Raw genomic sequence first — 24,630 nt, 5'->3', positions numbered from 1 at the left:
TGTCGCTTTTTCAAGGAAAACAGTTTCTTTCTCAAACAAAACTCTTATGAACTCACCAACTTAATTGTTGACACTTTTTCAAAACTACTTGTATTCTCAGGAAATCAGTGAAACAGGAAAACCAACAGCATTTTGAGGATGGGATGATAAATCGTTAAACAGTTCATTTTGTCATCATAATGTAATTGATTTTGAAACATGTAAACTTATTCTATGGTGTAACCTTTTCAATTATATTTATGATGGTTGTATTTACTTTGAGCACTATTATATTCGTTGTTGTGATACTATACATGAAGTCCTCCACCCCCGGACGTTTCCGCCATCCTTGGTTTGGGGGTATGACAAGTATTCCATCCCGGTAGGATGATTGGACTCATAGTAGGTGGGCATTCCAACCTGATGGTTGAGGGCCTGGGGTATTCCATCCCGAGGGATGATTGGACCCAAAGTAGTTATTGTATGTATAGGTGTGTGGGCATTCCAACCCGATGGTTGTGGGCCGAGAGTATTCCATCCCGAGGATGATTGGACTTGTAGTATGTTGGCATTCCAACCCGACGGTTGAGGGCCTGGGGTATTCCAACATGTCGGTTGATTGGACCCATAGTATGTTGTTCATTGCTGTATGTGTATGGTTATGTGTGTACGGGTATTTTGGGGGAACTCACTAAGCTTTCGAGCTTACGGTTTTCAGTTTATTGTTTCTGGTACATCCGGTGATCGTGGCAAGGCAAAAGCGTGATCGTACCGCTCCTCATATTTCATGATTTTGTGATTTGGTTCTGGGGATACTCTGATGTTTAAACTATTTTGAAAACAAGTTGTAATAACTTAATGGTTTTTGAATGGGTTAAAATGTTTTGAATTGGCTTGAATTTTATGGGTGTTACAATATTTGTATTTGTGTATGTGTATGTATACGTGTTTGTGAGATGTATGTGAACGTGTTCATAAGCATTATAGTTTTAAACCACTAAACAAGTAACGGATCCTGTATGTGCACACGACTTTATGAACGATATTAATAGCTATAAGTTGGTGAAAATATAGATAATCATGTATAATAGAGGTGTGAAAAAAACGGAGCGAGAAAAACGATGTTTGGTACCCGAAAAATCAAAAATAAGAAAAATCCATAGTTAATCCGTAGCTAATTAGCTACGAATTAGCTACGGAATTCTAATAGAAAGCATATTCCGTAGCTAATCTGTAGGTAATTAGCTACGGATTAGCTACGGATTTTTCTTATGTTCGATTTTTTGGGCACCAAACGTCCTTTTTTTCGCTTCGATTTTTTCACACCTCTACTATACATGATTATCTATATTTTCACCAACTTATAGCTATTAATATCGTTCATAAAGTTGTGTGCCCCTTCGGGATCAAGTACTCGTTTCACAGTTTAACATTGTAATGCCTATACTTTCCACCAACTTGTGATGGATTATATTTGTATATGTATATTTATATACATGAATGAGTTGTGGTGTATGTGTATGTATAAGTGTTTGTTAGATGTATGTGAACGTATTGATAATCATAATAGTGTTAAACCACTAAACGAGTAACGGATCCCGTATATGCACACGACTTTATGAACGATATTATTAGCTATAAGTTGCTGAAAATATAGATAATCATGTATAATAGAGGTGTGAAAAAAACGGAGCGAGAAAAACGAAGTTTGGTGCCCGAAAAATCAAAAATAAGAACTATCCGTAGCTAATTAGCTACGGATTAGCTACGGTATTCTAACGGAAAGCATAATCCATAGTTAATATTATCGTTCATCAAGTCGTGTGCCCCTTCGAGATCAAGTACTCGTTTCACAGTCCTATTCTTTCCACCAACTTGTGACGGATTATGTTTGTATATGTATATGTATATACACGAATGAGTTGTGGTATATGTGAATTTGTATATGTGTATGTATACGTGTTTGTGAGATGTATGTGAATGTATTCATAAGCATTATAGTGTTAAACAATTGAACGTGTAACGGATCCCGTATGTGCACACGACTTTATGAATGATATTAATAGCTATAAGTTGGTGAAAATATAGATAATCATGTATAATAGAGGTGTGAAAAAAACGGAGCGAGAAAAACGAACTTTGGTGACCGAAAAATCAAAAATAAGAAAATTCGAACTTAAACCGTAGCTAATTAGCTACGGATTAGCTACGGAATTCTAACATAAAACATATTCCGTAGCTAATGCGTAGGTAATTAGCTACGGATTAGCTACGGAGTTTTCTTATTTTCGATTTTTGGGCACCAAACGTCCTTTTTTTTCGCTTCGATTTTTTCACACCTCTACTATACATGATTATCTATATTTTCACCAACTTATAGCTATTAATATTGTTCATAAAGTCGTGTGCCCCTTCGGGATCAAGTACTCATTTCACAGTTTAACATTGTAATGCCTATACTTTCCACCAACTTGTGATGGATTATGTTTGTATATGTATATTTATATACATGAATGAGTTGTGGTATATGTGTACGTGTATACGTGTATGTATACGTGTTTGTGAGATGTATGTGAATGTATTCATAAGCATTATAGTGTTAAACAATTGAACGTGTAACGGATCCCGTATGTGCACACGACTTTATGAATGATATTAATAGCTATAAGTTTGTGAAAATATAGATAATCATGTATAATAGAGGTGTGAAAAAAACGGAGCGAGAAAAACGAACTTTGGTGACCGAAAAATCAAAAATAAGAAAATTCGTACTTAAACCGTAGCTAATTAGCTACGGATTAGCTACGGAATTCTAACATAAAACATATTCCGTAGCTAATGCGTAGGTAATTAGCTACGGATTAGCTACGGATTTTTCTTATTTTCGATTTTTGGGCACCAAACGTCCTTTTTTTTCGCTTCGATTTTTTCACACCTCTACTATACATGATTATCTATATTTTCACCAACTTATAGCTATTAATATTGTTCATAAAGTCGTGTGCCCCTTCGGGATCAAGTACTCATTTCACAGTTTAACATTGTAATGCCTATACTTTCCACCAACTTGTGATGGATTATGTTTGTATATGTATATTTATATACATGAATGAGTTGTGGTATATGTGTACGTGTATACGTGTATGTATACGTGTTTGTGAGATGTATGTGAACGTATTGATAATCATTATAGTGTTAAACCACTAAACGAGTAACGGATCCCGTATGTGCACACGACTTTATGAACGATATTAATAGCTATAAGTTGGTGAAAATATAGATAATCATGTATAATAGAGGTGTAAAAAAAACGGAGCGAGAAAAACGAAGTTTGGTGACCCAAAAATCAAAAATAAGAATAATCCGTAGCTAATTAGCTACAGATTAGCTACGGTATTCCAACGGAAAGCATAATCCGTAGCTAATCCGTAGGTAATTAGCTACGGATTAGCTACATATTTTTCTTATTTTCGATTTTTTGGGCACCAAATCTCGTTTTTTTCGCTTCGATTTTTTCACACCTCTGCTATACATGATTATCTATATTTTCACCAACTTATAGCTAATATTATCGTTCATAAAGTTGTGTGCCCCTTCGGGATCAAGTACTCGTTTCACAGTCCTATACTTTCCACCAAGTTGTGACGGATTATGTTTGTATATGTATATGTATATACATACATGAATGAGTTGTGGTATATGTGTATTTGTGTATGTGTATGTATACGTGTTTGTGAGATGTATGTGAACGTATTGATAATCATTATAGTGTTAAACCACTAAACGAGTAACGGATCCCGTATGTGCACACAACTTTATGAACGATACTAATAGCTATAAGTTGGTGAAAATATAGATAATCATGTATAATAGAGGTGTGAAAAAAACGGAGCGAGAAAAACGAAGTTTGGTGCCCGAAAAATTAAAAATAAGAAATCTCTGTAGCTAATTCGTAGCTAATTAGCTAGTACGGAATTCTAACGGAAAGCATATTCCGTAGCTAATCCGTAGGTAATTCGCTACAGATTAGCTACGGATGTTTCTTATTTTCGATTTTTTGGGCACCAAACGTCCTTTTTTCGCTTCGATTTTTTCACACCTCTACTATACATGATTATCTATATTTTCACCAACTTATAGCTATAAATATCGTTCATAAAGTTGTGTGCCCCTTCGGGATCAAGTACTCGTTTCACAGTTTAACATTGTAATGCTTATACTTTCCACCAACTTGTGATGGATTATGTTTGTATATGTATATTTATATACATGAATGAGTTGTGGTATATGTGTACGTGTATACGTGTATGTATACGTGTTTGTGAGATGTATGTGAACGTATTGATAATCATTATAGTGTTAAACCACTAAACGAGTAACGGATCCCGTATGTGCACACGACTTTATGAACCAGGAATTGGTTGCGGATAAATTTAAGTTAAAAGCTTATCTTTTAACTCTGTTAAATGGTTTTTATTAGAGTTAAGACCCTTTTTTAAGAGATTTTGTACACCAGGAATTGGTTGCGGATAAATTTTAGTTAAAAGCTTATCTTTTAACTCTGTTAAATGATTTTTATTAGAGTTAAGACCCTTTTTTAAGAAATTTTGTACATAAATGTGTGCAAATCTTCTACTTTTAGCATTTATCTGCTTTCTAAAATCATCTCGTATAGACGTTTGTAGTGCTAAGTCTATTAAAGAAATTTCATCATTAATATAATCTAAATTTCTTTGAAGTTGTTTAATAGCAATTATGCAATCTTTTATTTGAGAAATCATGAACTTATTAGGTTCTTGATTGGCTAATACTTTGTTGCTACTCATTTGAGTTGTTATAAGATTTTTGCTTTTTATAAAAGATTATTTATTATAGAGTTTATAGTTTTTGAAATTAAAAACTTAAACGGGATAGTTTTGTTATAAATTAAAAGATAGTTTTCATACCTTACTCGTGCGTGAGGCTCTGTGATTTTTTCGTCAATCTTGGTGTCGATCGTTCCTTCTTCCCTACGTCCTTCTGAACGGCGGTACTTGTTAGTACTAGATCATTATGACGAATAAGACTTCAGACTTTAAAAATACAGACATTTGCACAAATGATGGATTGAGAAAACTTCTCTTATTTATAAATGAACTAAAACCTGAAGGTTTTTACAATTTCAAACTATAAACCCTATATGGGGTTTTACTCACACATTTGCAGATTTCAATATGAATGCTTAAGGCTCTCGTATTTTCACTCTCCCTACAAATGAAAGCATAACTCTCTATTTATAGAATCATAGAGAGGATCAGATACAAGTGTTTTACGTCACTGCTGACCAAATCATCCACTAACTACATTATTGTGTAGTGGCTTATCTTTGAGGGTCCTCTCTTATATGGAGCTTGTGGAGGAATCTTCTTTAATAATGGCTTTGCCATTATTATTGTCGATAGTGGAGGCCACCTTGATGGTTAAGCATTGACAGGTGTATCTGCTAGTGCTTTTGTGGAGCGTCTTACAGATGTCTGCCACGTGTTCGCCGATTAAGTCTGGCTTTAGCAAGGAGTTTTGGAAGGCTAAGAATTGTTGTTCATCGGCCGGAGAAATCTCTTTGCTGTATTTGCTGTAGATTAAGGTCTTCTCATTGGCATCATATCCATTGACGAAGATCTTGTCATCCGCTGAAAAACTAAAAACCTTATTGATAAAGATTTCAATTCTAGATTTTGCTACCTGGAGGATATCGGCTCTCTCAAGCTTTTCTTCCATGGCTTTGCTGGGCAGATAGGTTTCTTGCTTGCAGATGCCTATCTGTACTAAATGATGAGGATGATATTTTATTTCATCCTTATCATTCCAGTATGGGATGCTACTGTTGAATTTTAGAAACATGTCTTGATCCTTTTTGCAGCATCTTGTTCTAAAAGTTTTTATTGCTTTTGTAAAGCTTTTAGAGAAAAGCTTTATTTCCTGCAAGTTTTGACTAGGATATATGGTTTTTACCAATTCTAGTTGAAATGATTCATACACTTGTAAAGAGTTAGCATTTTTGTAGAAATTGTAGTGACTTAAATTCTTCCCGTCAATAGTGGAGAATTTTTCTTCTACAAAATTTTCTTCTGTTGCACTTCGAGCATACCTGTAACAATACTCAAAGTCTTTTAACTTGATTTCTATTGGGAGGTCATGTGTGACTTCCTCAGTATTTTTGGGAGTTCTTCTTGGAAGGCTTCCAAGAATAGTTTTGGAACTTTGGTAGAATTTAAGGCTAACTTGAATGTGTTAGCCCTTAAGGTCTCTGCTGCAGTAATAAGGTGTAGTTCTGAGCACCTTTTAGATCTTGTGTATTGATCTGCAGCTATCTTGGCTTCAAGAAAGTTATTAAACTTTTTATGTTTAATATTTTTAATTCCTTCTGTTGCCTTTTTGGTGATATTCCAGTCTTCAAATATACCAGCGTTGGGTCCATTGAATACAACGTAGTATGGTTTTGAATTTTTATTAGGAATTTGTAACAATTCCACTGGGATTTGAATTCCCTTATCAGGTGTTCCTGATCTTGAAGATGAACCTTCAGTTTTTGGGATTTGAATTCCCCCGTTGGGTCTTAAACTAAAGTCTAAGGGTGTAACCAACGTTATTGGAGTTTGTACTCCTGTCTGGATTTTTAGTAAATCCACAACCTTCAACGGATTTGTTGAGTCTTTACCTGGAACATTGACCTCTTGTTGTTCGATGTTCTTTTGAACACTTGCATTTTCTTCTAGACTCATAGGAGAGGAAGGAGAAGAAAGTTCGTTTTTATGTTCAGACATAAATAGTCTTACAATTTTTAATTGGTTTCTGACGAATTCCAATTCTTGTTCAAGAAGAGCTTGTTTGAGCATAAGCTCTTGTTCTTTCTCCATTTGAGAAAGGCTATGTACCTGTAGTCCAAATTATGGACTGAGGTTAAAACCTCTTGGGTCGTTAGACCACCAAAGTATAACATTGAATGGCTTTGATTCCTGCATGAAAAGAGTATCAAACCTGATTAGTTTTAATGTTGGAATTCTCGAGTTAAGAAGTCTGCAAAGATATTCTTTTCTCCTTTAATGTGCTCTACTTCGAAGCTATATCTGGAAAACCACATTTGCCATCGAACTAATCGACCTTGTTTGTTATCTCCAGAAATGTTATTTCTTAAAAAAATAAGCAAAGTTTTTGTTATCTGTTCTTACTGTAAAATTTATAGGTGTTAGATAGATTGAAAACTTTTCAATTACTCTTTTAACGACAATATATTCTTTTTCATTAGAATGGTAATTTCTTTCAGCATCCTTAAAAGATCCTGAGGTGTACCTACAAATTAATTCTTTGGATTGATCCTAAGTTAGGATGATATAGAGGTGGAAACTCTTTTAGGTTTTTTTTCTTTTTTCCATATAGCTAGAATCATCTTCAGACCATGACCAAAGGACATATTTCTTAAGTTTGCATTGTAAGGGACTTCTTATTTTTGCAAGTTTAGGAATGTAGTCTGAAGCATATGTTAAGATTCCTAAAAATCTTTGTAACTGTTTTTTATCTTCAATTTTATTAGGAAATTTATGAATATTTTCCAAAATATGATTTTGAAGACGATGACTTCCTTGTTCTATTTCTAACCCAAGAAAATTTATTTTACTTTTAAAAAGTTGTGCTTTCTTTTTGGAAAGAATGATTCCAAGAAGATCACATTTTTTGAGAACAGCTGCTACGTGTAACAAATGTTCATTTTCATTGTTGCTGGATATGAGGATATCATCTACATAAATGCAACCAAATTTTTTAAAAGATCTGAATGCATTTTGCATATGTCTTGGAAATATGGATGGAGCTTGTGTTAGACCGAAAGGTACAACAGTCCATTGGTAATGTCCTTGGGGACATGTGAAAGCTGTTAAGAGTTGTGATTCAACGTCAAGTAAAACTTGCCAAAAGCCAGATTTACAGTCGAAAGAGCTGAATATTGTTTTTCCTCTAATAAAGGTGAGAATTCCATATTTATTAGGGAGAGTATGGCTGTCACCTATGGTTGCTTTGTTAATAGCTTTGTAGTTAACTACCATTCTTTTCTTTCCTCTTCTTATTTCTGCATCATTTTCGACAAGGAAAGCGGGAGATCTGTGAGGAGATTTACTTGGAATGATGACCTTTATTTCAAGTAGTTCTTTGATTTGTTTACTAAATTCTTCGACATCTTGAGGACTGTATTTCATAGGTTTAACTGTTATGATACTGGTCGGGTCGATTAATTTTATGTTTGCTTTCATCCATTGTTTAGACTTTATTGGGTCTATAGGATTTTTTGGGCAAACTTTTTCAAGTAAACTTTTAATTTTTGAAAATTTTTCTTGGTTAAGAAGAAATTTAAATTCTTCTTCATTCTCCCCCATTTTAAAAGGCAAAGTTTCTTCAATTTTGCTTTGAGAGATGTTGACAGGTTCTGATTTTTTAATTTTTGAATTATTTTTCATTGATTCTAAAAATCCAGGTTTTCCATTTCTATAAGCGTTTATGATTTTATCAATAATGATTTGAACACCATTGTTGTGGAAAGTAACTGTTTTGAGATTTTGTACAAATGGTCTATACAAAAGACAGAAGTTATTTCCTAGGATGAAATCTATTCCACATTCTTGTTGGTATACAGAGGGGATATGGAATATTTCTCCAACAAGTCTTATCTATAAATCAACACATTTTTTGTTGATAATTACAGGCCCGTTTGCTGTGGAAACCTTTATAGGTTTTGGAGTGTTAATCAAATGTTCTTCTGGAATAACATATTTACTTGCGATACAAAGACTGGCTCCTGTACCAATATAACAATTTAAATCAATCTGTTTATATCCGGCGAATCTAAAGGTACCTTTAACATAGATTGAATTAGGATTTGTGATAGTTAGTATCACGTTTTTAGAGTTCATGACCTTTGAGTCAGTCTGAATTAGTGTCTGATTCTGTAGATGAAGAAGATGATAATTCATCTAGAGGTTCTTCGATCAATGTGTAGATGATTTGTTCATCTTGAAATTGTTCTTCTATAGGCCTAAGGTCCATAGATGATGCTATTTCAAGGAGTTTAACTTTTTGTGGGTAATCGTTAAACTCCTTGAAATAGCATCATCTATGGACCTTAGGCCTATAGAAGAACAATTTCAAGATGAACAAATCGTCTACACATTGATTGAAGAACCTCTAGATGAATCATCATCTTCTTCATCTAAAGAATCAGACACTGATTCAGACTGACTCAAAGGTCATGAACTCTAAAACCGTGATACTAACTATCACAAATCCTAATTCAATATATGTTAAAGGTACCTTTAGATTCGCCGGATATAAACAGATTGATTTAAATTGTTATATTGATACAGGAACCAGTCTTTGTATCGCAAGTAAATATGTTATTCCAGAAGAACATTGGATTAACACTCCAAAACCTATAAAGGTTTCCACAGCAAACGGACCTGTAATTATCAACAAAAAATATGTTGATTTACAGATAAGACTTGCCGGAGAAATATTCCATATCCCCTCTGTATACCAACAAGAATGTGGAATAGATTTCATCCTAGGAAATAGCTTCTGTCTTTTGTATAGACCATTTGTACAAAATCTCGAAACAGTTACTTTCCACAACAATGGTGTTCAAATCATTATTGAGAAAATCACAAACGCTTATAGAAATGGAAAACCTGGATTTTTAGAATCAATGAAAAATAATTCAAAAATTAAAAAATAAGAACCTGTCAACATCTCTCAAAGCAAAATTGAAGAAACTTTGCCTTTTAAAATGGGGGAGAATGAAGAAGAATTTAAATTTCTTCTTAACCAAGAAAATTTTTCAAAAATTAAAAGCTTACTTGAAAAAGTTTGCTCAGAAAATCCTATAGACCCAATAAAGTCTAAACAATGGATGAAAGCAAACATAAAATTAATCGACCCGACCACTATCATAACAGTTAAACCTATGAAATACAGTCCTCAAGATGTCGAAGAATTTAGTAAACAAATCAAAGAACTACTTGAAATAAAGGTCATCATTCCAAAAAAAAGCACAACTTTTTAAAAGTAAAATAAATTTTTTTGGGTTAGAAATAGAATAAGGAAGTCATCGTCTTCAAAATCATATTTTGGAAAATCTTCATAAATTTCCTAATAAAATTGAAGATAAAAAACCGTTACAAAGATTTTTAGGAATCTTAACATATGCTTCAGACTACATTCCTAAACTTGCAAAAATAAGAAGTCCCTTACAATGCAAACTTAAGAAAGATGTCCTTTGGTCATGGTCTGAAGATGATTCTAGCTATATGGAAAAAATAAAAAAGAACCTAAAAGAGTTTCCACCTCTATATCCTCCTAACTTAGATGATAAATTAATTATCGAAACTGATGCTTCAGATAATTATTAGGGAGGAATCCATAAAGCAATAAATTCTGAGGATCAATCCAAAGAATTAATTTGTAGATACACCTCAGGATCTTTTAAGGATGCTGAAAGAAATTACCATTCTAATGAAAAAGAATATATTGTCGTTAAAAGAGTACTTGAAAAGTTTTCAATCTATCTAACACCTATAAATATTTACAGTAAGAACAGATAACAAAAACTTTGCTTATTTTTTAAGAAATAACATTTCTGGAGATAACAAACAAGGTCGATTAGTTCGATGGCAAATGTGGTTTTCCAGATATAGCTTCGAAGTAGAGCACATTAAAGGAGAAAAGAATATCTTTGCAGACTTCTTAACTCGAGAATTCCAACATTAAAACTAATCAGGTTTGATACTCTTTTCATGCAGGAATCAAAGCCATTCAATGTTATACTTTGGTGGTCTAACGACCCAAGAGGTTTTAACCTCAGTCCATAATTTGGACTACAGGTACATAGCCTTTCTCAAATGGAGAAAGAACAAGAGCTTATGCTCAAACAAGCTCTTCTTGAACAAGAATTGGAATTTATCAGAAACCAATTGAAATCTTTATCAATAAGGTTTTCAGTTTTTCAGCGGATGACAAGATCTTCGTCAATGGATATGATGGCAATGAGAAGACCTTAATCTACAACAAATACAACAAAGAGATTTCTCCGACCGATGAACAACTATTCTTAGCCTTCCAAAACTCCTTGCTAAAGCCAGACTTAATCGGCGAACACGTGGCAGACATCTGTAAGACGCTCCACAAAAGCACTAGCAGATACAACTGTCAATGCTTTACCATCAAGGTGGCCTCCACTACCGACAATAATACTGGCAAAGCCATTATTAAATAAGATTCCTCCACAAGCTCCAGATAAGAGAGGACCCTCAAAGATAAGCCACTACACAATAATGTAGTTAGTGGATGATTTGGTCAGCAGTGACGTAAAACACTTGTATCTGATCCTCTCTATGATTCTATAAATAGAGAGTTATGCTTTCATTTGTAAGGAGAGTGAAAATACGAGAGCCTTAAGCATTCATATTGAAATCTGCGAATGTGTGAGTAAAACCCCATATAGGGTTTATAGTTTGAAATTGTAAAAACCTTCGGGTTTTAGTTCATTTATAAATAAGAGAAGTTTTCTCAATCCATCCTTTGTGCAACTGTCTGTATTTTTAAAGTCTAAAGTCTTATTCGTCATAATGATCTAGTACTAACAAGTACCGCCGGTCAGAAGGACGTAGGGAAGAAGGAACGATCGACACCAAGATTGACGAAAAAATCACAGAGCCTCACGCACGAGCAAGGTATGAAAACTATCTTTTAATTTATAACAAAACTATCCCGTTAAAGTTTTTAATTTCAAAAACTATAAACTCTATAATAAATAATCTTTTATAAAAAGAAAAAATCTTATAACAACTCAAATGAGTAGCAACAAAGTATTAGCCAATCAAGAACCTAATAAGTTCATGATTTCTCAAATAAAAGATTGCAGAATTGCTATTAAACAACTTCAAAGAAATTTAGATTATATTAATGATGAAATTTCTTTAATAGATTTAACACTACAAACGTCTCTACGAGATGATTTTAGAAGGCAGATAAATGCTAAAAGTAGAAGTTGCACACATTCGTGTACAAAATCTCTTAAAAAAGGGTCTTAACTCTAATAAAAACCATTTAACAGAGTTAAAAGATAAGCTTTTAACTTAAATTTATCCGCAACCAATTCCTGGTGTACAAAATCTCTTAAAAAAGGGTCTTAACTCTAATAAAAACCATTTAACAGAGTTAAATGATAAGCTTTTAACTTAAATTTATCTGCAACCAATAAAGCCATTATTATTGTCGGTAGTGGAGGCCACCTTGATGGTTAAGCATTGACAGTTGTATCTACTAGTGCTTTTGTGGAGCGTCTTATAGATGTCTGCCACGTGTTCGCCGATTAAGTCTGGCTTTAGCAAGGAGTTTTGAAAGGCTAAGAATAGTTGTTCATCGGCCGGAGAAATCTCTTTGCTGTATTTGCTGTAGATTAAGGTCTTCTCATTGGCATCATATCCATTGACGAAGATCTTGTCATCCGCTGAAAAACTGAAAACCTTATTGATAAAGATTTCAATTCTAGATTTTGCTAGCTGGAGGATATCGGCTCTCTCAAGCTTTTCTTCCATGGCTTTACTGGGCAGATAGGTTTCTTGCTTGTAGATGCCTATCTGTACTAAATGATGAGGATGATATTTTATTTCATCCTTATCATTCCAGTATGGGATGCTACTGTTGAATTTTAGAAAAATGTCTTGATCCTTTTTGCAGCATCTTGTTCTGAAAGTTTTTATTGCTTTTGTAAAGCTTTTAGAGAAAAGCTTTATTTCCTGCAGGTTTTGACTAGGATAGATGGTTTTTAGAGAACAACCTTCAAAAAATCTGTAATCTATCAAACACATAAAAAAGACTAAAACGTTTTAATAAAAATTGTTGTAGTCATTTAACAAAAGAAAAACCCTTAGAGTATGGATGCAAAGTTAACCATAAAACAAAAAATTCTTGAAAGAAATCTTTTAATAAATATTCAAAAAAGAACAAAAGATTTTCAAAAAAGAAAGATACTAGACGGTTTAAACCGGGAAAATATTTCCAAAAATAAAAAGATTTAAAAAAAAAAGACAAAAGTAAATTTTGTCCGAAAAATAAAAAGAACTGCAGATGTTGGGTTTGTAGTGAAGAAGGATAATATGCCAATGAGTGTCCTAATAGGAAAGATTACCCACAAAAAGTTAAACTCCTTGAAATAGCATCATCTATAGACCTTAGGCCTATAGAAGAACAATTTCAAGATGAACAAATCGTCTACACATTGATTGAAGAACCTCTAGATGAATCATCACATTCTTCATCTACAGAATCAGACACTGATTCAGACTGACTCAAAGGTCATGAACTCTAAAAACGTGATACTAACTATCACAAATCCTAATTCAATCTATGTTAAAGGTACCTTTAGATTCGCCGGATATAAACAGATTGATTTAAATTGTTATATTGATACATGAGCCAGTCTTTGTATCGCAAGTAAATATGTTATTCCAGAAGAACATTGGATTAACACTCCAAAACCTATAAAGGTTTCCACAGCAAACGGACCTGTAATTATCAACAAAAAAGTGTGTTGATTTACAGATAAGACTTGCCGGAGAAATATTCCATATCCCCTCTGTATACCAACAAGAATGTGGAATAGATTTCATCCTAGGAAATAGCTTCTGTCTTTTGTATAGACCATTTGTACAAAATCTCAAAACAGTTACTTTCCACAACAATGGTGTTCAAATCATTATTGATAAAATCACAAACGCTTATAGAAATGGAAAACCTGGATTTTTAGAATCAATGAAAAATAATTCAAAAATTAAAAAACGAGAACCTGTCAACATCTCTCAAAGCAAAATTGAAGAAACTTTGCCTTTTAAAATGGGGGAGAATGAAGAAGAATTTAAATTTCTTCTTAACCAAGAAAAATTTTCAAAAATTAAAAGTTTACTTGAAAAAGTTTGCCCAAAAAATCCTATAGACCCAATAAAGTCTAACCAATGGATGAAAGCAAACATAAACTTAATCGACCCGACCACTATCATAACAGTTAAACCTATGAAATACAGTCCTCAAGATGTCGAAGAATTTAGTAAACAAATCAAAGAACTACTTGAAATAAAGGTCATCATTCCAAGTAAATCTCCTCACAGATCTCCCGCTTTCCTTGTCGAAAATGATGCAGAAATGAGAAGAGGAAAGAAAAGAATGGTAGTTAACTACAAAGCTATTAACAAAGCAACCATAGGTGACAGCCATAATCTCCCTAATAAAGATGGACTTCTCACCCTTATTAGAGGAAAAACAATATTCAGCTCTTTCGACTGTAAATCTGGCTTTTAGCAAGTTTTACTTGACGCTGAATCACAACTCTTAACAGCTTTCACATGTCCCCAAGGACATTACCAATGGACTGTTGTACCTTTCGGTCTAAAACAAGCTCCATCCATATTTCAAAGACATATGCAAAATGCATTCATATCTTTTGAAAAATTTTGTTGCGTTTATGTAGATGATATCCTCATATTCAGCAACAATGAAAATGAACATTTGTTACACGTAGCAGCTGTTCTAAAAAAATGTGATCTTCTTGGAATCATTCTTTCCAAAAAAAAGCACAACTTTTTAAAAGTAAAATAAATTTTTTTGGGTTAGAAATAGAACAAGGAAGTCATCGTCTTCAAAATCATATTTTGGAAAATCTTCATAAATATCCTAATAAAATTGAAGATAAAAAACAGTTACAAAGATTTTTAGGAATCTTAACATATGCTTCAGACTACATTCCTAAACTTGCAAAAATAAGAAGTCCCTTACAATGCAAACGTAAGAAAGATGTCCTTTGGTCATGGTCTGAAGATGATTCTAGCTATATGGCAAAAATAAAAAGAACCTAAAAGAGTTTCCACCTCTATATCATCGTAACTTAGATGATAAATTAATTATCGAAACTGATGCTTCAGATAATTATTGGGGAGGAATCCTTAAAGCAATAAATTCTAAGGATCAATCCAAAGAATTAATTTGTAGATACACCTCAGGATCTTTTAAGGATGCTGAAAGAAATTACCATTCTAATGAAAAAGAATATCTTGCTGTTAAAAGAGTAATTGAAAAGTTTTCAATCTATCTAACACCTGTAAATTTTACACTAAGAACATATAACAAAAACTTTTCTTATTTTTTAGGAAATAACATTTCTGGAGATAATAAACAAGGTCGATTAGTTCGATGGCAAATGTGCTTTTCCAGATATAGCTTCGAAGTAGAGCACATTAAAGGAGAAAAGAATATCTTTGCAGACTTCTTAACTCAAGAATTCCAACAGAAAATCTAATCAGGTTTGATACTCTTTTCATGCAGGAATCAAAGCCATTCGGCGTTATACTTTGGTGGTCTAATGACCCAAGAGGTTTTAACCTCAGTCCATAATTTGGACTACAAGTACATAGCCTTTCTCAAATGGAGAAAGAACAAGAGCTTATGCTCAAACAAGCTCTTCTTGAACAAGAATTGGAATTTATCATAAACCAATTAAAAACTGTAAGACTATTTATGTCTGAACATAAAAAGGAACTTTCTTCTCCTTCCTCTCCTATGAGTTAAGAAGAAAATGTAAGTGTTCAAAAGAACATCGAACAACAAAAGGTCAATGTTTCACCTCCTTTAAAAAGAAAAGAAACGTCTAGTCCTGAGAAAACGGCTCCAGGTAAAGACTCAACAAATCCGTTGAAGGTTGTGGATTTACCAAAAAATCCAGACAGGAGTACAAACTCCAATAACGTTGGTTACACCCTTAGACTTTAGTCTAAGACCCAACGGGGGAATTCAAATCCCAAAAACTGAAGGTTCATCTTCAGGATCAGGAACACCTGATAAGGGAATTCAAATCCCAGAGGAATTGTTACAAATTCCTAATAAAAATTCAAAACCATACTACGTTGTATTCAATGGACCCAACGCTGGTATATTTGAAGACTGGAATATCACCAAAAAAGGCAACAGAAGGAATTAAAAATATTAAACATAAAAAGTTTAATAACTTTCTTGAAGCCAAGAGAGCTGCAGATCAATACACAAGATCTGAAAGGTGCTCATAACTACACCTTATTACTGCAGCAGAGACCTTAAGGCCTAACACATTCAAGTTAGCCTTAAATTCTACCAAAAGTTCCAAAACTGTTCTTGGAAGCCTTCCAAGAAGAACTCCCAAAAATACTGAGGAAGTCACACCTGACCTCCGAGTAGAAATCAAGATAAAAGACTTTGAGTATTGTTACAGGTATGCTCGAAGTGCAACGAAAGAAAATTTTGTAGAAGAAAAATTCTCCACTATTGACGGGAAGAATTTAAGCCACTACAATTTCTATAAAAATGTTAATTCTTTACAAGTGTATGAAGCATTTCAACTAGGATTGGTAAAAACCATCTATCCTAGTCAAAACCTGCAGGAAATAAAGATTTTCTCTAAAAGCTCTACAAAAGCAATAAAAACTTTCAGAACAAGATGCTGCAAAAAGGATCAAGACATTTTTCTAAAATTCAACAGTAGCATCACATACTGGAATGATAAGGATGAAATAAAATATCATCCTCATCATTTAGTACAGATAGGCATCTGCAAGCAAGAAACCTATCTGCCCAGCGAAGCCATGGAAGAAAAGCTTGAGAGAGCCGATATCGTCCAGCTAGAAAAATCTAGGATTGAAATCTTTATCAATAAGGTTTTCAGTTTTTCAGCAGATGACAAGATCTTCGTCAATGGATATGATGCCAATGAGAAGACCTTAATCTACAGCAAATACATCAAAGAGATTTCTCCGTCGATGAACAACTATTCTTAGCCTTCCAAAACTCCTTGCTAAAGCCATACTTAATCGGCGAACACGTGGCAGACATCTGTAAGTCGCTCCACAAAAGCACTAGCAGATACAACTGTCAATTCTTAACCATCAAGGTGGCCTCCACTACCGACAATAATAATGGCAAAGCCATTATTAAAGAAGATTCATTCACAAGCTCCAAATAAGAGAGGACCCTCAAAGATAAGCCAATACACAATAATGTAGTTAGTGGATGATTTGGTCAGCAGTGACGTAAAACACTTGTATCTGATCCTCTCTATGATTCTATAAATAGAGAGTTATGCTTTCATTTATAGGGAGAGTGAAAATACGAGAGCCTTAAGCATTCATATCGAAATCTGCAAATGTGTGAGTAAAACCCCATATAGGATTTATAGTTTGAAATTGTAAAAACCTACGGGTTTTAGTTCAATTATAAATAAGAGAAGTTTTCTCAATCCATCCTTTGTGCAACTGTCTGTATTTTTAAAGTCTGAAGTCTTATTCGTCATAATGATCTAGTACTAACAAGTACCGCCAGTCAGAAGGACGTAGAGAAGAAGGAACAATCGACACCAAGATTGACGAAAAAATCACAGAGCCTCACGCACGAGCAAGGTATGAAAACTATCTTTTAATTTATAACAAAACTATCCCGTTAAAGTTTTTAATTTCAAAAACTATAAACTCTATAATAAATAATCTTTTATAAAAAGCAAAAATCTTATAACAACTCAAATGAGTAGCAACAAAGTATTAGCCAATCAAGAATCTAATAAATTCATGATTTCTCAAATAAAAGATTGTAGAATTGCTATTAAACAACTTCAAAGAAATTTAGATTATATTAATGATTAAATTTCTTTAATAGATTTAACACTAAAAACGTCTCTACGAGATGATTTTAGAAGGCATATAAATGCTAAAAGTAGAAGATTTGCACACATTCGTGTACAAAATCTCTTAAAAAGGGTCTTAACTCTAATAAAAACCATTTAACAGAGTTAAAAGATAAGCTTTTCACTTAAATTTATCCGCAACCAATTCCTGGTGTACAAAATCTCTTAAAAAAGGGTCTTAACTTTAATAAAAACCATTTAACAGAGTTAAAAGATAAGCTTTTAACTTAAATTTATCTGTAACCAATTCCTAGTATCAGAGTCTTGTTATGGATTTATCCTTAAAAAATAAAGGTAGAGTAGATTATGAAGAACAACCTTTAGATCATACATTAAGCTTCGTTGAAAATGAAGATGGTTTTCAAGGAAGCCTAATGATTAAACAAGAACTTCTTTCAAAAATTAAGAAAACTGATCTTAAAAATAAAGAAAACAGATCATACGTTAATCTATCATGTTGACTTAAAGTAGTCTTTAGGTCATGACATAGAACTTCTTTCAAAAATCGCACCCAAAATATTATCCATGCTTATTGTTTTTATGTCTTAAAAGACGCAGAACCTCCTTTGTTTTCGTATGCGAGGAATGGGACCGACGTGACCGATCGGCTCCGTTCCAAAAATATGAAAACCATCAACCATGAACCGGATGCCACCCGAGCATAGAAATAGCAAGAAAGAAAAAAAACCGCACGTAAAATCTAAAAAAACGCAAACGGGCAACGAAAAAGGGGGGGGTGCAACATGAGGACTTCCCAGGGGGTCACCCATCCTAGTACTACTATCGACCAAGCACACTTAACTGCGGAGTTCTGTTGGGATCTGGTGCATTAGTGCTGGTATGATCGCACCCAAAATACTATCTATGCTTATTGCTTTTATGTTTTAAAAGACGCAAAATCTCCTTTGTTTTCGTAAGCGAGACGTGGGACCCACGTGACCGATCGGCTCTGTTCCAAAAATACGAAAACCATCAACTATGAACCGGAGGCCACCCGAGCATAGAAATAGCAAGAAAGAAAAAAAAAAAAAACAAAAAAACCGAATGTAAAATCTAAAAAAAAACGCAAACGGGCAACGAAAAAGGGGGGGTGTAACACGAGGATCTCCCAAGGGGTCATCCATCCTAGTACACTCTTGCCCAAGAACGCTTAACTGCGGAGTTCTTATAGGATCTGCTGCATTAGTGCTGGTATGATCGCACCCGAAATAATATCCATGCTTATTGCTTTTATGTCTTAAAAGACGCAGAACTTCCTTTGTTTTCGTACACGAGGCGTGGGACCCACATGACCGATCGGCTCCGTTCCAAAAATACGAAAACCATCAACCATGAACCGGAAGCCAACCGCGCATAGAAATAGCAAGAAAGAAAAAAACAAAAAAAGCCGCACGTAAAATCTAAAAAAACGCAAACGGGCAACGAAAAATGGGGTGCAACACGAGGACTTCCCAGGGGGTCATCCATCCTAGTACTACTCTCGCCCAAGCACGCTTAACTACATAATTCTGATGGGATCCGGTGCATTAGTGCTGGTATTATCGCACCGAAAATACTATCCATGCTTATTGCTTTTATGTCTTAAAAGACCCAGAACCTCCTTTGTTTTCGTAAGCGAGGCTTGGGACCCTCGTGACCGATCGGCTCCGTTCCAAAAATACAAAAACCATCAACCATGAACCGGAGGCATCCCGAGCATAGAAATAGCAAGAAAGAAAAAAAAACAAAAAAAACCGAACGTAAAATCTAAAAAAAACGCAAACGGGCAACGAAAAAGGGGGGGGGGGTGCAACACGAGGATTTCCCAAGGAGTCAGCCATCCTAGTACTACTCTTGCCCAAGCACGCTTAACTGCGGAGTTCTGATGGGATCCGTTGCATTAGTGCTGGTATGATCGCACCCGAAGTAATATCCATGCTTATTGCTTTTATGTCTTAAAAGACGCAGAACCTCCTTTGTTTTCGTACACGAGGCGTGGGACCCACGTGACCGATCGGCTACGTTCCAAAAATACAAAAACCATCAACCATGAACCGGAGGCCACGCGAGCATAGAAATAGAAAGGAGAAAAAAAAAACAAAAAAAACCGCATGTAAAATGTAAAAAAAACGCAAACGGGCAACGAAAAAGGGGGGGGGGGTGCAACACGAGGACTTTCCAGGGGGTCACCCATCCTAGTACTACTCTCGCCCAAGCACGCATAACTGCGGAGTTCTGATGGAACCCGGTGCATTAGTGCTGGTATGATCGCACCCAAAATACTATCCATGCTTATTGTTTTTATATCTTAAAAGACGCAGAACCTCCTTTGTTTTCGTACGCGAGGCATGGGTCGAACGTGACCGATCGGCTCCGTTCCAAAAATACGAAAACCATCAACCATGAACCGGAGGCCATCCGAACATAAAAATAGCAAGAAAGAAAAAAAACCGCACTTAAAATCTAAAAAAACGCAAACGGGCAACTTAAAAGGGGGGTGCAACGCGAGGACTTCCCAGGGGGTCACCCATCCTAGTACTACTATCGCCGAAGCACGCTTAGCAGTGGAGTTCTGATGGGATCCGCTGCATTTGTGCTAGTATGATCGCACCTGAAATACTATCCATGCTTATTGCTTTTATGTCTTAAAAGACGCAAAACCTCATTTGTTTTCGTATGCGATGCGTGGGACCCACATGACCGATCGACTCCGTTCCAAAAATACGAAAACCATCAACCATGAACCGTAGGCCACCCGAGCATACAAATAGCAAGAAAGAAAAAAAAGCGCACGTAAAATCTAAAAAAACGCAAACAGGCAATGAAACAGGGGGTGCAACATGAGGACTTCCGAAAGGGTCACCCATCCTAGTACAACTCTCGCCCAAGTACGCTTAACTGCGAAGTTCTGGTGGGATCCGGTGCATTAGTGTTGGTATGATCGCACCCAAAATATTATCTATGCCTATTGCTTTTATGTTTTAAAAGACTCATAATCTCCTTTGTTTTCGTAACCGAGGTGTGGGACCCACGTGACCGATCGGCTCCGTTCCAAAAATACGAAACCATCAACTATGAACCGGAGGCCACCCGAGCATATAAATAGCAAGAAAGAAAAAAAAAACAAAAAATCCGAACGTAAAATCTAAAAAAAACGCAAACGGGCAACGAAAAAGGGGGGGGGTGTAACACGATGATTTCCCAAGGGTTCAGCCATCCTAGTACTACTCCTGCCCAAACACGCTTAACTGCGGGGTTCTGATAGGATCCGTTGCATTAGTGCTGGTATGATCGCACCCGACATAATATCCATGCTTATTGCTTTTATGTGTTAAAAGACGCAGAACCTCCTTTGTTTTCGTACATGAGGCGTGGGACCCACATGACCGATCGGCTCCGTTCCAAAAATACGAAAACCATCAACCATGAACCGGAGGCCAGCCGCGCATAGAAATAGCAAGAAAGATAAAAAAACAAAAAAACCGCACGTAAAATCTAAAAAAACGCAAACGGGCAACAAAAAATGGGGTGCAACACGAGGACTTTCCAGGGCGTCACCCATCCTAGTACTAGTCTCGCCCAAGCACGCTTAACTACATAGTTCTGATGGGATCCGGTGCATTAGTGCTGGTATGATCGCACCGATAATATTATCCTTGCTTATTGCTTTTATGTCTTAAAAGATGTAGAACCTCCTTTGTTTTCGTAAGCGAGACTTGGGACTCACGTGACCGATCGGCTCCGTTCCAAAAATACAAAAACCATCAGCACTGAACCGGAGGCCACCCGAGCATAGAAAAAGCTAGAAAGAAGAAAAAAACAAAAAAACCAAACGTAAAATCTAAAAAACGCAAACGGGCAACGAAAAAGGGGGTGCAACACGAGGACTTCCCAGGGGTCACCCCTCCTAGTACTACTTTTGCCCAGGCACGCTTAACTACATAGTTTTGATAGGATCTGATGCATTAGTGCTGCTGGTATGATGGCACCCGAAATAATATCCATGCTTATTGCTTTTATGTCTTAAAAGACGCAGAACTTCCTTTATTTTTGTACGCGAGGCGTGGGACCCACGTGACCGATCGGCTCCGTTCCCAAAATACGAAAGCCATCAACCATGAACCGGAGGACAACCGCGCATAGAAATAGCAAGAAAGAAAAAAGAACGCACGTAAAATCTAAAAAAAACGCAAACAGGCAACGAAACAGGGGGTGCAACATGAGGACTTCCCAAGGGGTCACCCATCCTAGTAGAACTCTCGCCCAAGCACGCTTAACTACGGAGTTTGATGGGATCCGGTGCATTAGTGCTGGTATGATCGTACCCGAAATACTATCCATTCTTATTGCTTTTTTGTCTTAAAAGACGGAGAACCTCCTTTGTTTTCGTACGCGAGGCGTGGGACCCACTTGACCGATCGGCTCCGTTGCAAAAATACGAAACCATCTACCATGAACCGGAGGCCACCCGAGCATAGAAATATCAAAAAAGAAAAAAAAAACAAAAAAACCGCACGTAAAGTCTAAAAAAACGCAAACGGGCAACGAAAAAGGGGGGGTGCAACACGAGGACTTTCCAGGGTGTCTCCCATCCTAGTACTACTCTTGCCCAAGCACGCTTAACTGCGAAGTTTCGATGGGATCCGGTGCATTAGTGTTGGTATGGTCGCACCTGAATTACCATCTATGCTTATTGGTTTTATGTCTTAAAAGACGCAGAACCTCCTTTGTTTTCGTACGCGAGGCGTGGGACCCACGTGACCGATCGACTCCGTTCAAAAAATACGAAAACCATCAACCATGAACCGGAGGCCACCCGAGCATAGAAATAGCAAGAAAGAAAAAAAACAAAAAAAAAACGCACGTAAAATCTAAAAAAACGCAAACGGGCAACGAAAAAGGGTGTGCAACACGAGGACTTTCCAGGGGGTCACCCATCCTAGTACTACTCTCGCCCAAGCACACTTAACTACAGAGTTCCGATGGGATCCGGTGCATTAGTGCTGGTATGATCGCACCGGAAATACTATCCATGCTTATTGCTTTTATGTCTTAAAAGACGCAAAACCTCCTTTGTTTTCGTAAGCAATGCGTGGGACCCATGTGACCGATCGGCTCCGTTCCAAAACTACGAAAACCATCAACCATGAACCGGAGGCCACCCGAGCATAGAAATAGCAAGAAAGAAAAAAAGCAAAAAAAACCGAATGTAAAATCTAAAAAAATACAAACGGGCAACGAAAAAGGGGGGTGCAACATGAGGACTTCCCAAGGGGTCAGCCATCCTAGTACTACTCTTGCCCAAGCACGCTTAACTGCGGAGTTCTGATAGGATCCGATGCATTCGTGCTGGTATGATCGCACCCGAAATAATATCAATGCTTATTGCTTTTATGTCTTAAAAGACGCCGAACCTCCTTTGTTTTCGTACGTGAGATGTGGTACCCACGTGACCGATCGGCTCCGTTCCAAAAATACGAAAGCCATCAACCAGAACCGGAGGCCACCCGAGCATATAAATAGCAAGAAAGAAAAACAAAAAAAAAACGCACGTAAAATCTAAAAAAAACGTAAATGGGCAACGAAAAATGGGGGTGCAACACGAGGATTTCCCAAGGGGTCAGCCATCTAAGTACTACTCTTGCCCAAGCACGCTTAACTGCGGAGTTTTGATAGAATCTGGTGCATTAGTGCTGGTATGATCGCACCCGAAATAATATCCATGCTTATTGCTTTTATGTCTTAAAAGACGCAGAACCTCCTTGTTTTTGTACACGAGGTGTGGGACCCATGTGACCGATCGGCTCCGTTCCAAAAATACGAAAACCATCAACCATGAACCGGAGGCCACACGCGCATAGAAATAGAAAGAAAGAAAAAAACAAAAAAAACCGCACGTAAAATGTAAAAAAACGCAAACGGGCAACGAAAAGGGGGAGGGGTGCAACACGAGGACTTCCCAGGGGGTCACCCATCCTAGTACTACTCTCGCCCAAGCACACATAACTGCGGAGTTCTGATGGGTCCCGGTGCATTAGTGCTGGTATGATCACACCCAAAATACTATCAATGCTTATTGTTTTTATGTCTTAAAAGACGCAGAACCTCCTTTGTTTCCATACGCGAGGCGTGGGACCGATGTGACCGATCGGCTCCGTTCCAAAAATACGAAAACCATCAACCATGAACCGGAGGCCACCCGAGCATAGAAATAGCAAGAAAGAAAAAAAACCGCACGTCAAATCTAACAAAATGCAAACGGGCAACGAAAAAGGGGGGTGCAAGACGAGGATTTCCCAAGGGGTCAGCCATCCTAGTACTATTGCCCAAGCACGCTTAACTGCGGAGTTCTGATAGGATCCGTTGCATTAGTACTGGTATGATCGCACCCGAAATAATACCCATGCTTATTGCTTTTATGTCTTAAAAGACGCAAAACCTCCTTTGTTTTCGTACACGAGGCGTGGGACCCACGTGACCGATCGGCTCCGTTACAAAAATACGAAAACCATCAACCTTGAACCGGAGGACACGCGAGCATAGAAATAGAAAGAAAGAAAAAAAAACAAAAAAAACCGCACGTAAAATGTAAAAAAACGCAAACGGGCAACGAAAAAGGGGGGGGGGGTGCAACACGAGGACTTCCCAGGGGGTCACCCATCCTAGTACTACTCTCGCCCAAGCACGCATAACTACGGAGTTCTGATGGGTCCCGGTGCATTAGTGCTGGTATGATCGCACCCAAAATACTATCAATGCTTATTGATTGTATGTCTTAAAAGACGCAGAACCTCCTTTGTTTCTGTACGCGAGGCGTGGGACCGACGTGACCGATCGCCTCTGTTCCAAAAATACGAAAACCATCAACCATGAACCGTAGGCCACCCGATCATAGA

General features: G+C 36.5%; 10 non-coding genes and 8 pseudogenes across 10 annotated transcripts; all 18 read right to left on the bottom strand.

Moving 5' to 3' along the window:
* Positions 1–18,488: 18,488 nt before the first annotated feature.
* Positions 18,489–18,607, bottom strand: LOC145151096 (5S ribosomal RNA). The gene has a single exon (XR_013731888.1). It is a non-coding gene; the product is annotated as a 5S ribosomal RNA (ribosomal RNA).
* Positions 18,608–18,842: 235 nt separating this feature from the next.
* LOC145151439 (5S ribosomal RNA) lies at positions 18,843–18,960 on the bottom strand (annotated as a pseudogene).
* Positions 18,961–19,185: 225 nt separating this feature from the next.
* LOC145151020 (5S ribosomal RNA) lies at positions 19,186–19,304 on the bottom strand. Its single transcript, XR_013731818.1, has one exon. It is a non-coding gene; the product is annotated as a 5S ribosomal RNA (ribosomal RNA).
* Positions 19,305–19,538: 234 nt separating this feature from the next.
* LOC145150262 (5S ribosomal RNA) lies at positions 19,539–19,657 on the bottom strand. The gene has a single exon (XR_013731081.1). It is a non-coding gene; the product is annotated as a 5S ribosomal RNA (ribosomal RNA).
* A 234-nt stretch (positions 19,658–19,891) lies between these two features.
* LOC145149867 (5S ribosomal RNA) lies at positions 19,892–20,010 on the bottom strand. Its single transcript, XR_013730707.1, has one exon. It is a non-coding gene; the product is annotated as a 5S ribosomal RNA (ribosomal RNA).
* A 218-nt stretch (positions 20,011–20,228) lies between these two features.
* LOC145151331 (5S ribosomal RNA) lies at positions 20,229–20,347 on the bottom strand (annotated as a pseudogene).
* Positions 20,348–20,564: 217 nt separating this feature from the next.
* LOC145151307 (5S ribosomal RNA) lies at positions 20,565–20,683 on the bottom strand (annotated as a pseudogene).
* A 231-nt stretch (positions 20,684–20,914) lies between these two features.
* On the bottom strand, positions 20,915–21,033 carry LOC145151465 (5S ribosomal RNA; annotated as a pseudogene).
* Positions 21,034–21,259: 226 nt separating this feature from the next.
* On the bottom strand, positions 21,260–21,378 carry LOC145151199 (5S ribosomal RNA). Its single transcript, XR_013731967.1, has one exon. It is a non-coding gene; the product is annotated as a 5S ribosomal RNA (ribosomal RNA).
* A 226-nt stretch (positions 21,379–21,604) lies between these two features.
* On the bottom strand, positions 21,605–21,725 carry LOC145151499 (5S ribosomal RNA; annotated as a pseudogene).
* A 218-nt stretch (positions 21,726–21,943) lies between these two features.
* On the bottom strand, positions 21,944–22,061 carry LOC145151302 (5S ribosomal RNA; annotated as a pseudogene).
* Positions 22,062–22,289: 228 nt separating this feature from the next.
* On the bottom strand, positions 22,290–22,408 carry LOC145151387 (5S ribosomal RNA; annotated as a pseudogene).
* Positions 22,409–22,635: 227 nt separating this feature from the next.
* Positions 22,636–22,754, bottom strand: LOC145150465 (5S ribosomal RNA). Its single transcript, XR_013731289.1, has one exon. It is a non-coding gene; the product is annotated as a 5S ribosomal RNA (ribosomal RNA).
* A 227-nt stretch (positions 22,755–22,981) lies between these two features.
* LOC145150627 (5S ribosomal RNA) lies at positions 22,982–23,100 on the bottom strand. Its single transcript, XR_013731438.1, has one exon. It is a non-coding gene; the product is annotated as a 5S ribosomal RNA (ribosomal RNA).
* Positions 23,101–23,325: 225 nt separating this feature from the next.
* On the bottom strand, positions 23,326–23,444 carry LOC145150920 (5S ribosomal RNA). The gene has a single exon (XR_013731726.1). It is a non-coding gene; the product is annotated as a 5S ribosomal RNA (ribosomal RNA).
* A 228-nt stretch (positions 23,445–23,672) lies between these two features.
* Positions 23,673–23,791, bottom strand: LOC145149706 (5S ribosomal RNA). The gene has a single exon (XR_013730558.1). It is a non-coding gene; the product is annotated as a 5S ribosomal RNA (ribosomal RNA).
* Positions 23,792–24,009: 218 nt separating this feature from the next.
* On the bottom strand, positions 24,010–24,125 carry LOC145151440 (5S ribosomal RNA; annotated as a pseudogene).
* Positions 24,126–24,358: 233 nt separating this feature from the next.
* LOC145148606 (5S ribosomal RNA) lies at positions 24,359–24,477 on the bottom strand. The gene has a single exon (XR_013729484.1). It is a non-coding gene; the product is annotated as a 5S ribosomal RNA (ribosomal RNA).
* Between the last annotated feature and the right edge of the window lie 153 nt (positions 24,478–24,630).

Source organism: Lactuca virosa, chromosome 1 (genome assembly GCF_052849685.1).
Source record: "Lactuca virosa cultivar CGN04683 chromosome 1, Lactuca_virosa_CGN04683_v6, whole genome shotgun sequence".
Lineage (NCBI taxonomy): Eukaryota > Viridiplantae > Streptophyta > Magnoliopsida > Asterales > Asteraceae > Lactuca > Lactuca virosa.
Note: the sequence above shows the minus strand (reverse complement) of the source record. Positions and strands in the feature narration are given on the sequence as shown.